General features: G+C 43.8%; 1 non-coding gene across 1 annotated transcript; it reads left to right on the top strand.

Moving 5' to 3' along the window:
- The first annotated feature begins 258 nt into the window (after positions 1-258).
- LOC113881451 lies at positions 259-368 on the top strand. The gene has a single exon (XR_003508042.1). It is a non-coding gene; the product is annotated as a U6 spliceosomal RNA (small nuclear RNA).
- The last annotated feature ends 15,229 nt before the right edge of the window (positions 369-15,597 follow it).

The raw sequence follows: 15,597 nt of genomic DNA, 5'->3' as shown, positions 1-15,597 counted from the left end.
AACAAAACATGTTTGGAGACAAACTCATTCTGGACCAACCAATAGCCTTGTACTCTTTTTTTTTTTTTTTTAATTGTAAAGAAACAAGTGTTTTACAGTCAGGGCAAGATCGCTGGTAGAAGATTCTGAGTTATGGAGACAGGAATAGAGAACAATCTCTCCAGCAAGAAGCAACAAGACCAAATGAAGTCACAGTGGCAACTTGTCCAAACGGAGTTAATGTTTTCCATTTGATCAGAGAACCACTCAGAGATCCAAGCGCTCCCTTCAGCAGCACACATAGAACCAAAATTGGAACAATACCGAGAAGATTAGCATGGCCCCTGCCCAAGGATGAGATGAAACTTCGTGAAGTGTTCCACAACATTGAGCTCCCTCACTCTTTCCATTGTGCAAGGACACAGCAGGAGACAAACTTCTAGGGATCAGGAAGCAGATTCTCATCGGCAGGCATCTTGATCTTCCCAGCCTCCATTTCTGCAGGAAATGAATATTTGTTCTTCAAGCCCAGAACAAGCAAAGCAAAACTAAGCAAAACAAAAAACCCCACAAAGGTATCTTGAGACACCAGTGACTCAGAAAGTCACGGTTCATAAAGTAACTTTTTTTTTTTTTTAATACTAAAATTTTAGTTCATCAGTCACCATGTAGATAGCTCTAGATTTTTAGTTTGGATCTCTGAAAACTCTTTGAAAGATTTTATTGTCTATTTTTAGAGTTGTAAACATTGTCACAGGCCTCAAGGACAGTTTAGAGTGAAAATATGTTATTAATACCTAATAGCAGCACAGGCCTGGAGAAGGCAGTGGCACCCCACTCCAGTACTCTTGCCTGGAAAATTCCATGGTCAGAGGAGCCTGGTGGGCTGTAGTCCATGGGGTCGCTAAGAGTCAGACACGACTGAGCGACTTCACTTTCACTTTTCACTTTCCTGCATTGGAGAAGGAAATGGCAACCCACTCCAGTGATCTTGCCTGGAGAATCCCAGGGACGGGGGAGCCTGGTGGGCTGCCATCTATGGGGTCGCACAGAGTCGGACAGGACTGAAGTGACTTAGCAGCAGCAGCAGCAGCAGCAGCACAGGCCACAGAGTTACTTCTTTAAGTTTTGGCTTCCTGTGAAGAAAACGGGATTATTGAGTAATTTTGGTTACTTTGTTCATGTGTGTATGTGAAGTTTAAGTCATCGGGATGTTTCACACAGAGAGGTTTGGTTCACTTATTTTGTTACTAGTGTTATTATGCCTACTATAAATGCTTTAAGAAGAGTTTAGTCCTCTGAGTGTTTGTATGGGGTAGATGGGTTTCCCAGGGGGCGCTGGTGGTAAAGAACCCTCTTGCCAACGCAGGAGATGTAAAAGACTTTGATCCCTGGGTTGGGAAGAACATTTGAAGGTCTTTTGGGGCCTGTTTTCTTCTTTCTCTCTCTCTCTTTTTCAATAATAAGGGTAAATCAGGATTTTTTTTTTTTTTTTTTTTGGAGAAGGCAATGGCACCCCACTCCAGTACTCTTGACTGGAAAATCCCATGGACAGAGGAGCCTGGTGGGCTGCAGTCCATGGGGTCGCTAAGAGTCAGACACGACTGAGCGGCTTCACTTTCACTTTTCACTTTCATGCATTGGAGGAGGAAATGGCAACCCACTCCAGTGTTCTTGCCTGGAGAATCCCAGGGACAGGGGAGCCTGGTGGGCTGCCGTCTATGTGGTCGAACAGAGTTGGACATGATTGAAGTGACTTAGCAGCAGCAGCAGCAGGATTCTTTTTTATGTGTGTTCTGACAAGATGGTATGGGCTCCTATTAGTTTACCTGTTGGAATTTCTACAATGTTTATTAACCAGCATGCTAAACTGCTCCAGTCGTGTCTGACTTTTTGCAACCCTATGGACTATAGCCTGCCAGGCTCCTCTGTCCATGGGATTCTCCAAGCAAGATTCCTTCTCCTGCGGATCTTCGCAATCTAAGAATCAAACCCACGTCTCCTGCATTGGCAGGTGGCTTCTTAACAACTAGCACAGTCTGCTGCTGCTGCTAAGTCACTTCAGTCGTGTCTGACTCTGTGCCACCCCATGGACTGCAGCCCACCAGGCTCCCCGTCCCTGGGACTCTCCAGGCAAGAACACTGGAGTGGGTTGCCATTTCCTTCTCCAGTGCATGAAAGTGAAAAGTGAAAGTGAAGCCGCTCTGTCATCTCCGACTCCTAGCGACCCCATGGACTGCAGCCCACCAGGCTCCTCCGTCCATGGGATTTTCCAGGCAAGAGTACTGGAGTGGGGTGCCATTGCCTTCTCCGAGTGCAACCTGGGAACCCTTTATTAGCCAGAGGGGAGAGATTTAGGCCACTTAACATTTGCGGCGGTGTGCATTTTAACTAAATTTGTCTTCTAGAAAAAATAATGTTTAAATGCTTCTAAACTCTGGGCATCACAGAAACAATATAAACTGTGTTGAATCAGGAGGAATTTTGAGGTGTTTAAAAACAATTTTTCAAGTGAAATGAGCACCTCTTTGACATGGAAAGGCTTGATCTCCAGTGGGGATTCATATTACAAAGGAGTTTCTTACCAACAGTGGCAGAAGCAATATTTGTGTAGAGGAAGGCTTTAATTATCCCAGGGGGAGAAAAGCCCCACAAAACATCATTTAATTGTGAAAGGCGATTGATACAAATTGGCCTTGGAAAATTGAAGGTGCATCACTTGGAGATGCAGGAGAGGACCAGGAGGCCTTGCTTCATCATTTACCATCTTTACAGGCTGGCCTCATGGTGAACTAAGTTAGACTAAGTGGAGTTCCTTGAATGGGTCATCCAGGAATCTGTGTTATGCAGAAACAATACTAGCTCTTTGCATATAAAAGTTTAAAATTTTCCAAAAAAAAAAAGAAAAAAAAAAAAACCACCAAAAAAAACCTGGTAGGTTTGGCAGACAGTGTAATTAAAAAATCCTGATCCAATCTTCTGTAAAAACTTCAGAGTCTCATCCAATTTCATGCTTCCCTTTTCCCAGGCTCAGAAGCCTGCAGAGTAGGAAGGTCGTGTGGTTGGCATCTTTAGTTTTTAACCTTCCCCTCCCTCCCCACTCTCTGGCTGCCGTTTTGGGTCCCTGGACGGGGGAGCCTCGTGGGCTGCCGTCTATGGGGTCACACAGAGTCGGACACGACTGAAGCGACTTAGCAGCAGCAGCAGCAGCAGCAGGGCTTCCCTGGTGGCTGAGACAGTGAATAATCTGCCTGCAATGCAGGAGATCTGGATTCCATCCCTGGGTTGGGAAGATCCCCTGGAGGAGGGCATGGCAACCCACTCCAGTATTCTTTCCTGGAGAATCCCCATGGACAGAGGAGCCTAGTAGGCTGCAGTCCATGGGGTCGCTAAGAGTCGGACACGACTGAGCGACTTCACTTTCACTTTTCACTTTCATGCATTGGAGAAGGCAATGGCAACCCACTCCAGTGTTCTTGCGTGGAGAATCCCAGGGACGGAGGAGCCTGGTGGGCTGCCGTCTATGGGGTCACACAGAGCTGGACACGACTGACGTGACTTAGCAGTAGCAGCAGAGTACATCATGAGAAACACTGGGCTGGAAGAAGCACATGCTGGAATCAAGATTGCCAGGAGAAATGTCAATAACCTCATATATGCAGATGACACCACCCTTATGGCAGAAAGTGAAGAGGAACTAAAAAGCCTCTTGATGAAACTGAAAGAGGAGAATGAAAAAGTTGGCTTAAAGCTCAACATTCAGAAAACGAAGATCATGGCATCCGGCCCCATCACTTCATGGGAAATAGATGGGGAAACAGTGGAAACAGTGTCAGATTTTATTTTTTTGGGCTCCAAAATCACTGCAGATGGTGATTGCAGCCATGAAATTAAAAGATGCTTACTCCTTGGAAGGAAAGTTATGACAAACCTAGATAGCATATTCAAAAGCAGGGACATTACTTTGCCAACAAAGGTCCGTCTAGTCAAGGCTATGGTTTTTCCAGTGGTCATAGATGGATGTGAGAGTTGGACTGTGAAGAAAGCTGAGAGCTGAAGAATTGATGCCTTTGAACTGTGGTGTTGGAGAAGACTCTTGAGAGTCCCTTGGACTGCAAGGAGATGCAACCAGTCCATCCTAAAGGAGATCAGTCCTGGTTGTTCATTGGAAGGACTGATGCTGAAGCTGAACCTCCAATACTTTGGCCACCTCATGCGAAGAGTTGACTCATTGGAAAAGACTCTGATGCTGGGAGGGATTGGGGGCAGGAGGAGAAGGGGATGACAGAGGATGAGATGGCTGGATGGCATCACTGACTCGATGGACATGAGTTTGGGTGAGCTCCGGGAGTTGGTGATGGACAGGGAGGCCTGGCGTGCTGCAATTCATGGGGTTGCAAAGAGTCAGACGTGACTGAGTGACTGAACTGAACTGAACTGACATGGGCATCTTCCAAGTGAGTTCTTTTGGCACTTGCTGGGTGGCTTCCCAGCTCTTCTCCAATAAATGGTTTCCTAGTGAATTTTGTTCTCACCCAAGAAGCGGAGTTTTCTGCTTGTCAGGCCTGGGCTGTAGCATCTTAGCAAATGGTCTCTACCATGTAGGGGAGCAACATCTCTTATGAGGTCTAATTGCTTCCAGGTTTGTTCTTTTCTTGGGCACGCTGCTCAATCCTATAGGTAAGACCTGTTGCCTTTATCAGTTATTGCTTCATTCTTGTACATTCTCTTTACACCTTAGTTATTAATTATTCTAATAGTCCCATATTATTAGATAACAATTTTTATATTAAGTGTTCCCTGTTCAAATTACTATGTGGCTTCTCTCTCCTGACTGGACCTTGACTAATACATTTGTTCTTTTTCTTATTGATTTTTTGGTAATTCTTTGTATATTCTGAGGGCTTTCCAGGTGGCGCTAGTGGTAAAGAACCCACCTGCCAATGCAGGAGATGTGAGAGGCTCAGGTTCGATCCTTGGGTCGAGAAGATCGCCTAGAGAAGATCTTAATACTATGTTGTATATTTGTTACATATCTTTCTCCAGACTCTTACTTATATAAAAAGTGCACGTGTGTAAAATGTAACTGATAATCGTGAAGAGGACCCTTACGTATTCTTCCACCCCAAGGTCAAGAAGTCCAACACTGTAAGCGCCCTGCAAGTCCCAGCATGCCCCTCCCACAATCACAGTTCCGTCTTATCTGCCCTCGTAGCACTCCGGAGAGCTGCTATCCTGGCTTTTATGGTATACTATCCTTGCTTCATTTTTATTTTTAAGTTTCTGTTTATTTTATTTTTGTCTGTGCTGGATCTTCGTTGCTACTTGGGCTTGTCTCTAGTTGCAGTGCGTGGGCTTCTCGTTGCGGTGGCTTCTTTTGTGGATCACAGGCTCTAGGGTGCGCGGCTTTAAGTAGTTGCAGCTCCAGGGCTCTAGAGCACACAGGCTTAGTTGCTCCACGGCACGTGGGATCTTCCTGGACCAAGGAATGAACCTCTGTTTCCTGCACTGGCAGGTGGACGGGCTTCCCTCATAGCTCAGTTGGTAAAGAATCTGCCTGCAATGCAGGAGACCCTGGTTTGATTCCTGGGTTGGGAAGATCCTCTGGAGAAGAGATAGGCTACCCACTCCAGTATCCTTGGGCTTCCCTTGTGGTTCAGACAGTGAAGAATCTTCCTGTAATTGGGAGACCTGGGTTTGATCCCTGGCTTGGGAAGATCCCCTGGAGAAGGTAAAGGCTACCCACTCCAGTATTCTGGCCTGGACTATATAGTCCATGGGGTCCCAAAGAGAGGACACGACTGAGTGACTTTCACTTTCACTTCTTTATCACTGAGCCTCGAGGGAAGCCCTCATTTTACTTTAGAGTTTTACTACATATGTATATGTCTGGCTGTTAGCATGACTGATGCCATCTTGGGCCCATTCAGTTCTTGCTTTCTTCCACTGACCCTACCTAGGGATGAACTGTGTAGTAAATCTCTTCGTTGTCAAGGGCTCTGTAGTTAGTGGATATTGTTCATGATCGTTAGGTCCAGGTGGACTCCATGCTCCTATGTTTGTTCCCATGATAAGACCTTGTCTGACGTATTCCCAGTGCTCACCAGCCTAGTTACCCATTCATAGATCTTGAATTAGGGAAGCACTCTGTGTTTCCAAGCGCATACTCCCCACACCATAGGTTAACTATAAAATTGTCCCAGTTTTGCCTCCGTGCTATAGAGCACAATTGTGAAGGCTTCCAGATTGTCTTCTGCCCAGCCCTACTCTGTGAGCAGGTTGTCATATGATAAACTGACACATTGAGTATATGGAGCTGTCTGTCTCATTTTTCAGTCTTAAAGTACTCTCAGCTCAGTGGGCACTGTGCATTCTTTTTGTCTTCCAACAGTACGTATCCTCAAAGTGTAATTATATTTATTTTTAGTTCTATATGAATACAGTCTTACTGGATGTGTGTGTGTGTGTGTGTGTGTGTGTGTGTTTTAGCTCCACCCATGTGGGATTCCCTGGTAGCTCAAAGGGTAAAGAGTTTCCCTGCAATACGGGAGACCTGGGTTCGAACCCTGGGTCGGGAATAACCCCTGGAGAAGGAAATGGCAACCCACTCCAGTATTCTTTCCTGGGAAATCCCATGGATGGAGGAGCCTGGCAGGCTATGGTCCATAGGGTCACAAAGAGTTGGACACGACTGAATGACTTCACATGTGGCAGGATCTTAGTTCGCTAACCAGGGATTGAACCTGCATCCTTGGCAGTAAAAGTGCTGAGTCCTAACCACTGGACCGCCAGGGAATTCCTTGGATGTATTCCTTCATCTGGGACTTCCCAGGTGGCACTAACGGTAAAGAACCCAGCCGCCAGTGCAGGAGATGAAAGAGACACGAGTTAGAGGGTGTGGCAACCCACTCCAGTAATCTTGCCTGGAGAATCCTATGGACAGAGGAGCCTGGCGGGCTACACTCCATAAGGGTGCAAAGAGTTGGACACAACTGAAGCCCTGTTAGCATGCATGCACATTCTTTTATGTTTGTGAGATTTATCCCTATCATTGTGTGTGGCCCTAACTCATCGCTGTATAGCATTTCGTTGTGTGAATGTGTAACATCTAGGGTATCCATCTTACGGCTGATGGGCAACAGAATTGTCACAGTTTTTAGCTACTGTGAATATTTTCCAACAGGTCTGCTACACTGGGCTCCCTCGACAGCCAGAGAGCCCCTCCCTGGCGTTGTCTCTGCCTGCAGCATCCTCCCCACCGGGACATTCTCTGCTTGGCTGGGCCTCTCTCACGTATCAAGTCTCAGTTCAAATGTCACCCTCTCAAGAGGCCTGCCTTGATAATGCCACCTAATATAGCTCCATCCTTGTCCTTAATCTCCGGCACCTCGCCCCATTCGCGTGCTGCTATGTGAAACTGTTAGCTTTTCTCGGTTGATGTTTTTATTGTGGTAAAAATGTATATAACATACAGTTTACCATTTTAACCACTTGTGAATGCACGATGCAGTGACATTGTACATTCACAGTGTTGTAGAACCGTCACCACTATCTATTTCTAGAACTTTTCATCATCCCAAACAGAAACTCTACACCCATTAAATAATAACTCCCCATCTCTCCTCCTCTCGGCTCTGGGTAACCTCTGTCCCACTTTTTTTTTTTTTTTAACTGTTCTGTGAGGCTCAGGGAATCTTAGTTCCCCAGCCAGGGATTGAACCCAGGACCCCTACAGTGGAAGTGTGGAATCTTAACCATTGAACTTCGATGGTTAAGATGGTTCGTCTTAACCGTCTATCCCACTTTTTGTTTCTATGAATTTGCCTATTTCTACATTCCTCATTTAAGTGGAATTGTATAACATTTGTCCTTTTGGGTGTGGCTTTCAAGATTAATTTATGTTGCAGCGTGTGTTAGAATTTCATTCTTTTCAAAGGCTAAATAGCATTCTATTGAATGTATGTAACACATTTTGCTTATCTAGACTTTAGTTTGCTTCCTCATTTGGTGGTTGTGAATACTGATGCCATAAAGTGTACAAGTTTGTTTCAGTCCTTGTTTTCTATTGTTTTGGATATGTATCTTGGAGTGGGATTAAAATGATTGTTTAGACTTTCATTAGACTACAGTAGACCCCAATGCCTAGAGCAGTGTCTGACTCACAGTACAAGCTTAAAATACATTTTTGAAATGAACCAATTTCCAAGGTAAACTGAACAGGGCATTATTATAGTAACCTACGTCATTGTTAAGGAGATTAAATGCCACATATCCTAGCATGGGGCCCTGGCATCTGATCACGGTTCAGTTTACATTCGCCCTTCATGACGGCTTCACTCAGCCCAGGTTCCTGAAGTTGATGCTTGTTTGGGGGCTTCTATTTAGCTCTCTGTTGCCAGCATATATATATATATATATTTTTTTTTTTTTACATTTTCCCATTTGCTGAATGCCTGAGTGTAGCAGATATCAAGATGGTCAAGGCCCTGCACCTGTTCTCAGGTTTTAATTTTAATACAATTTGTTTCATAACAGACAGTGTGACTTGGGAGGCCTATTCAACGTGGGTGAAAATAGAGCAAAAACTCGTCCACTGTTTGTACTCTGTGACCTCTGATGATCCCAGTAGGATCCCAAGTCCTGAGCTAGAAGATGACACCACCCTTCAGCTTTATACTTCACCGTTGCATGTTGAGTAACAAATTGCTTAAATTTCGCTAAACTACACTCTTATTTCACATTCCTTGGAATTGTAATATGTGAATCTTTGCAGAAATCCTGGGTTTGCCCGGGGGAGTGGAGAGAGAAAGGAAAAAGAAGCAGGCAGGGGTTGTTAATAATAGACTTTAAACAAGTTTCAAACCAACAGGTTATGATCAAGTGCCTACTGTATGCTTACTGCAGGGCAGTGAGACTGGAGCTGGGGGACAGAGAAATTCTATCCTCAAGGAGTTTATGATCGAGGTAGAGCAGATAGAACTTTGGGCTGAGAAAAGATGTTAGTAAGTGCTGAGGGCTGAGAGAGTTGCTGGTATGAACTTGGACTGTCAGGGTGGAAGGACACATTGAAATAATCTGATCTCATTTTAAAAAAGGGAAACTGAGGCTCAGAGAAGGTGAGAGGTTTGCCTAAGGCCACACAACTAGATGATGTCAAAGCTAGGGCTTGAACTCAGGTCTCCTGACTTCTCCACCAGTGTTTTTTCTGGTGGAGATATTTATTTATCTGGCTGTGCTGGGTGTTTGTTGCAGCACGTGAGATCTTCAGTCTTCGTTGCAGCATGCGAGATCTTTAGATGAGGCGTCTGAACTCTTAGCATGTGAGATCTAGTTTCCTGACCAGGGATCGAACCAAGATTCCCTGCACTGGGAGCAGAGAGTCTTAGCCACTGGACCACCAGGGTAACCTTTCCACCAGTGTTTTTTCTATTGACTCACAGATGTCTCTGTTAATTCAATGGTCTAGCTTGGCTCTGTCCAACAGATAAAATTCTATAGCATGAGCCATATACAGAATTTAAAAATTCCTAATAGCCACACTGAAAAAAAACCCAAAAAGAAACAAGTGAGATTAATTTTAATAACATGTTTTATTTAAGCCAATATGTATGGAATATGATCATTTCATCTGTAGTCAATATAAAAATTATTAATGAACTATTTCATATTTTTCTCATTGTACTAAGTCTTAGAAAAGTGTTAGTTGCTCAGTTGTGTCCAACTCTTTTCGATCCCATGGACTGTCCCCCACCAGGCTCCTCTCTGCTTGGAATTCTACAGAAAAGAATACTGGAGTGGGTTGCCATTCCCTTCTCCAGGGTATCTTCTTGACACAGGGATCGAATCCAGGTCTCTTGCATTGCAGGCAGATTCTTTACCATCTGAGCCACCAGGGAAGTCTTAGAAATTGGTGTATATTTTATACTTTGGCACACTTCAGTTAGGACCAGCCACATTTCAGGTGTTCACTGGTCACATGTGGCCAGTGGCTGCTGTGTTGGCCAGGGCCAGCTAGCTCTTTGAATTGAATAGTTTATGTGCCAGATTTTCAGAGGATATCTTGAAGAACATGAAAGGTGTTATATAGACATCATGGTTTACAGTCAAAAGAGTCTTAGAGTTGGCAGGTTGGGCTTTGAATCTTAGTTCAGTTGAGACAGGCTGGAGCCTGGGACCCTTTGGTGCCATGCTGCAAAGCTTGGACCTGAACACACCTCTCTTTGGACAACAGAATACAAAGAAACGGTATGCGACTAAAAATAGCTGAGTTGGTACATGTGCAGTTGGGGCCAATTCTGGACAAAAGACATGAAGAGACCAAAAAACCCAACTTCCACTTTTGAAAAACCTAGAGCAAAAACAAGGTACTGTGCATGCCTCCTGTACACAGCGGTAGGCAAAACACCTAAGCCACCTGTCTGGCCCACCCCTGGACATACCCCTGCCCTCACTCGCATATAAGGAACAAGCTCGCCAGTCCCCTTAAGGAGCGACCAAGCAAGGGAAACTCTTGTTTGTCCCCCTTCCCCCTGCTGTAGCAGGGGCCCCAACAAAACCTTGTCTGAACTTCTTGTCTGGCCTCTGATCAATTTCTATTGATTAAGGAGGCCAAGAACCCTGGTTGATAACACAACCATTTACTAGCTGTATAGTCTCTAATGAATCAATTATATCCTTGATTGTCCTTTGGTTTGTATCTACTAAAGCGCAATTGTAGAGATCAGTTGGTCAACATAAATAAAATATATTTCTGTGTATATATGTAAGTACATAGGGCTCAGCGGTAAAAAATCCACCTGCGGTGCAGGAGACAAAGGACACCCTGATTTTATCCCTGTGTTGAGAAGATCCCCTGAAGGAGGGCATGGCAATGCTTTCCAGTATTCTCGCCTAGAGAATTCTGTGGACAGAGGAGCCTGGTGGGCTACAGTTCATAGTGTCACAAAGAGTCAGACAGGACTTGAGCGACTGAGCACGCATGCACTCACATGTACGTGCCTATGATGTGTAATTGTATACGTATGCATGTATAAAAATGATTTGCTAGTGCAGCATCTGGTACTCAAAGTATTATTCTTATTTCCTGAGAATACAAAAGATTTAGAAATATCGTTATGTGCTAAGCACCAGATGGATAAGACAACTTTATTAAGCAAGTTTAATATCCTGTGAAATTGGTACCAAAGCAAGTGGGAAGCAACTGAAGACGTCACAGGAGTCAGAGCTGGGAAAGCCAGCTCATGTGGTCAAAGTCAGGAGGAGCAAGTCTCGCTGAGCCGCCAGTCCCTCTGCCCAGGGGGCCCGAACCAGCTGCCAGCTGCCAGGGAGATCTGAGCTCTCGGGCCAGCGAGCTGTGTGTTGTGTAATCTGTTCTGTTAACATATTCACTTCAATTTCAGATTCAGAGTTAAACAGGGACAAGCTCTGTTGGAAGCTGAATTGCCTCAAATCAGCTCTAAACAATCCTTTGAGAAGGGAGAGACTTAAAATCACCAGCATAGGTAAGCACCTTGTCACCACTTGGCAGATGAAAATACTGAATTCTGTTGGGAGATTGGGATTGACATGTATAAAGCAGATATGGGAACCTACTGGATAGCACAGGGAGCTCCACTCAGTGCACTGTGGTGACCTACATGGGAAGGAAGTTCAAAAAAGAGGGGATATATTTGTATACGTAGAGCTGATCCACTTTGCTATACAGCAGACAGTAACGCAACATTGTAAAGCAACTACTGCAGTACAAATTTTAAAAGAAGAAGAAAAGAAAACACTGAATTCTAGAAAGGTTAAGTGATTGGGCCAAGATAAGTGAGCTGAGATTTGAGCTCACATAGCCTTTCCCCGAAGCTGCCTTCAGGACCAGAGATTGTTACTGGAGAAATACCAAGTAAACTAAGTGCTGTTAATTGCCTTCTCATCTTCAGAAAGCAATCTGGAATCTGCTACTTTAAATGGTTCTGTTTTTAGTTCCTCACCTTGGAGAAGGCAATGGCACCCCACTCCAGTACTCTTGCCTGGAAAATCCCATGGATGGAGGAGCCTGGTGGACTGCAGTCCATGGGGTCGCTAAGAGTCAGACACAACTGAATGACTTCACTTTCACTTTTCGCTGTCATGCATTGGAGAAGGAAATGGCAACCAACTCCAGTGTTCTTGCCTGGAGAATCCCAGGGATGGGGGAGCCTGGTGGGCTGCCGTCTATGGGGTTGCACAGAGTTGGACACGACTGAAGTGACTTAGCAGCAGCAGCAGCAGTGGTCACCCTACACCTCTAAAGAAGATTTGTGTGGTTACTTCTCAATGCGCTGATTTATATGTTTCTACTGACTTCTCCTTGTGCGTTATACAACCTCCAGCCTCTTCCTGTTGTCATTTTGATATGCTGTACGTATTTGAGCTTCATAAACATCTTTTCTTTTCCATCAGTTTTCCACAGTTATCTTTTGATCTCTAATACACAGAGTTTACATATTTATCATTATGTAAATAGAGCCAAGTAATGTACTAGGATGGCATTTTATTTTCTGCTAATTCAATGCCACTCAAGAAGAATGTCCCCAGGGTTAATTTCAAGTGAATTCTTTCATACACATCACCAATTGTTTAAAATCACGACGTATTTTATTTTTGGATCATGTTTTTCCCATACCATTCCCCCTCAATTTTCTCCTTGGGAGTAATATAAATTGCTAATTAAAAGACGCTTACTCCTTGGAAGGAAAGTTATGACCAACCTAGACAGCATATTAAAAAGCAGAGACATTACTTTGCCAACAAAGGTCTGTCTAGTCAAGGTTATGGTTTTTCCAGTGGTCACGTATGGATGTGAGAGTTTGACTATAAAGAAAGCTGAGCGCCGAAGAATTGATGCTTTTGAACTGTGGTGTTGGAGAAGACTCTTGAGAGTCCCTTGGACTGCAAGGAGATCCAACCAGTCCGTCCTAAAGGAGATCAGTCCTGGGTGTTCATTGGAAGGACTGATGCTGAAGCTGAAACTCCAGTACTTTGGCCACCTCATGTGAAGAGCTGACTCACTGGAAATGACCCTGAGGCTGGGAGGGATTGGGGGCAGGAGGAGAAGGGGACGACAGAGGATGAGATGGCTGGATGGCATCACCGACTCAATGGACATGAGTTTGGGTACACTCCAGGAGTTGGTGTTGGACAGGGAGGCCTGGCGTGCAGCAACTCATGGGGTCGCAAAGAGTTGGATACGACTGAGCGACTGAACTGAACTGAATTTTTTGTTGAGCAATTACCATATGCTGGGCAAATTACAAAGTGCTTTACACATAATGATTAATTTAATCCTCACAGCTAGCTACCCACGGAGGAAAGTACAATAGAATCCCCATCTTATGGACGAGGAAATTGAACCACAGAGAGGTTAAGTGGTGGAGCTGGGGTTTAATGCAGACTCTGATTGGCATCCATGTCCACAACACGGTTAACTACAATACTGTTCTCAAAGGGGACATGAGCCATCTTCACCACATTCCTAATCTCTACCCGCTCTGTGTATTGCTCCCCTGTTCTAATTTAGATCTGTTTCTTTACATTTGGACCATGTCTTTCTTATCCACTTTTAATTTCATAAATTAAAATTTATTTTATTTATTTATTTTTAATTAATTAATTTATTTTAATTGGAGGCTAATTACTCTACAATGTTGTAGTGGTTTTTGCCACACATTGACATGAATCAGCTATGGGTGTACATGTGTTCCGCATCCTGAACCCCCCTCCCACCTCCCTCCCCATAAAATTTATTTTAAATGGGCATGTTTGAAGAGCCTTTATTTTGTCTTCCACATCTGCAGAAGTGGTCCATGTGGTCCTGGAAGTGAGCTGGGACCATTTGTCCAGAGAATTCTGAGTTCTGGGTACTGTATGCACAGTTTGGAAAGGGGAGATGTCACGGGCTCTGTGCAACCACGATCCCTTGGTTCCAAAGACTCCTTGGCCCCTCGAAAAGGGTGCAGCCAGCAGAGGGTCAGAGTGCTCACGAAAGCATGAAAGTAAAGTGAAACTGTTAGTCGTGTCTGTTTCTGCGAGAAGGGAATGGCCCAGGATGAGTTTCTCATTTTTAAATCCCTTGTAGCATACTGCAGTCAGCACGATTTGAGGGTACTCTATGCACAGTTTGGAAAGGGGGACATTTCCAAATGTTCTACATCTCACATCTAACGTTTCAATAGAAAACCTGCAGCATTTCTGACCTGAAACCCCAGAGGACAGAGCTGAGGGCAATAACAGCTACTGAAAAGTGAGGGGGGTACCCTGGCAAGGTGAAAGGCAGAGAGAAGAGTTCTTTGTAAGCTCTGTACCAATCTCTGGCCAACCTCTAAATCATACATTCGTAGGACAAAACTTCAGCGAAGGATAAAAGAAGCGAACCAACATTTGAACTGCTTGCCCAATGACAGTGTTTGTTATTTTGAGTCAACCAAGTTAACTGCCTGAGAACAATTGCAAAAAGCAGCACTCTGTAGGGGTTATATGACACAGTCCAGAGTCTTCACGACATAGTACTGAAGATGGAATCCAAAGCTACCTGACATACAAAGAAAAGGAAAATGTGATTCTTTTTTCAAGAGAAAGGATGATCAAAAGAGACTGAGATGACCAGATAATGATTTTAAAGTAGCTGTTATAGCTAGTTCTTTACTATAAAGGAAAGTAGGCTCCTAATGAAAGATAGGAAAATCTTGATTGAGAAATAAAAACTCTAAAAAAAAAAAGAACCAGATGATAATTCCAAAGCTGTGCAATTCAGTATCTGAAATTTAAAAGCTGTTGGTTAGGTTTATGTCTCAAATGATTGTGAAGTGAGGATACAAGGTAACATTGATGAGTGATGTTACAAGAGCGAAATAAACAGGATCCTGGAACCAGGAGCACAGAGACTAAGGAGAGGCTAGTTTGGCAGAGATGGGGTGCATATCCTTTTTGTTTTTTGCACCACATTGCTTGGCACGTGGAGCTTCCCAGACCAGGAAAGCCCTGTGGTAGCTTTTAAAACACTAATAAGTTTTGTTTCTCTCTCTTGTTTAAAAATATAATGCAAGTTTATAACAGAGATTTTGAAAATGTAGATAAGAAAATAAATATCAATTATAATCCCACCACTAGAGAATACACTGTCAATATTTTGATGTTTATTCTTCTAGTCTTCTAAAATATATACAATTTTAATTTTCATTAAATATGTTCACACTCAATATACTGTTTGAAATCTGCCTTTTGATTTTTAACACCTATCCTGAACATCTCTTCACACGTCTAAATATTTTTCATTATTTTTGATGATAGCATACCAGTCATGATATATTTGGACTGTAATGATATATTAAGTATGAGCCTTATATTTTCCATATAGATCACAAATATTTTTCTCAGTTGGTTTTTGCTTTTTAGCTTTATGGTGAGCCTCTCCATTCATTAGCTGGCCATGGTTCAATAAAAACCAGGCACCGTCCTTCTGGGCAGCCATCTGAGAAATGGTATTTCCCACGTGGACAAGACCCATGTCTGTTTCAGTCATCACGGTATCACCAGCATCTAGCAGAAAGCCTGGAGTGAAATAGCTACTCCATAAATATGCATTGGGTGATT

This window comes from Bos indicus x Bos taurus, chromosome 2 (genome assembly GCF_003369695.1).
Source record: "Bos indicus x Bos taurus breed Angus x Brahman F1 hybrid chromosome 2, Bos_hybrid_MaternalHap_v2.0, whole genome shotgun sequence".
Classification (NCBI taxonomy): Eukaryota; Metazoa; Chordata; class Mammalia; order Artiodactyla; family Bovidae; genus Bos; species Bos indicus x Bos taurus.
Note: the sequence above shows the minus strand (reverse complement) of the source record. Positions and strands in the feature narration are given on the sequence as shown.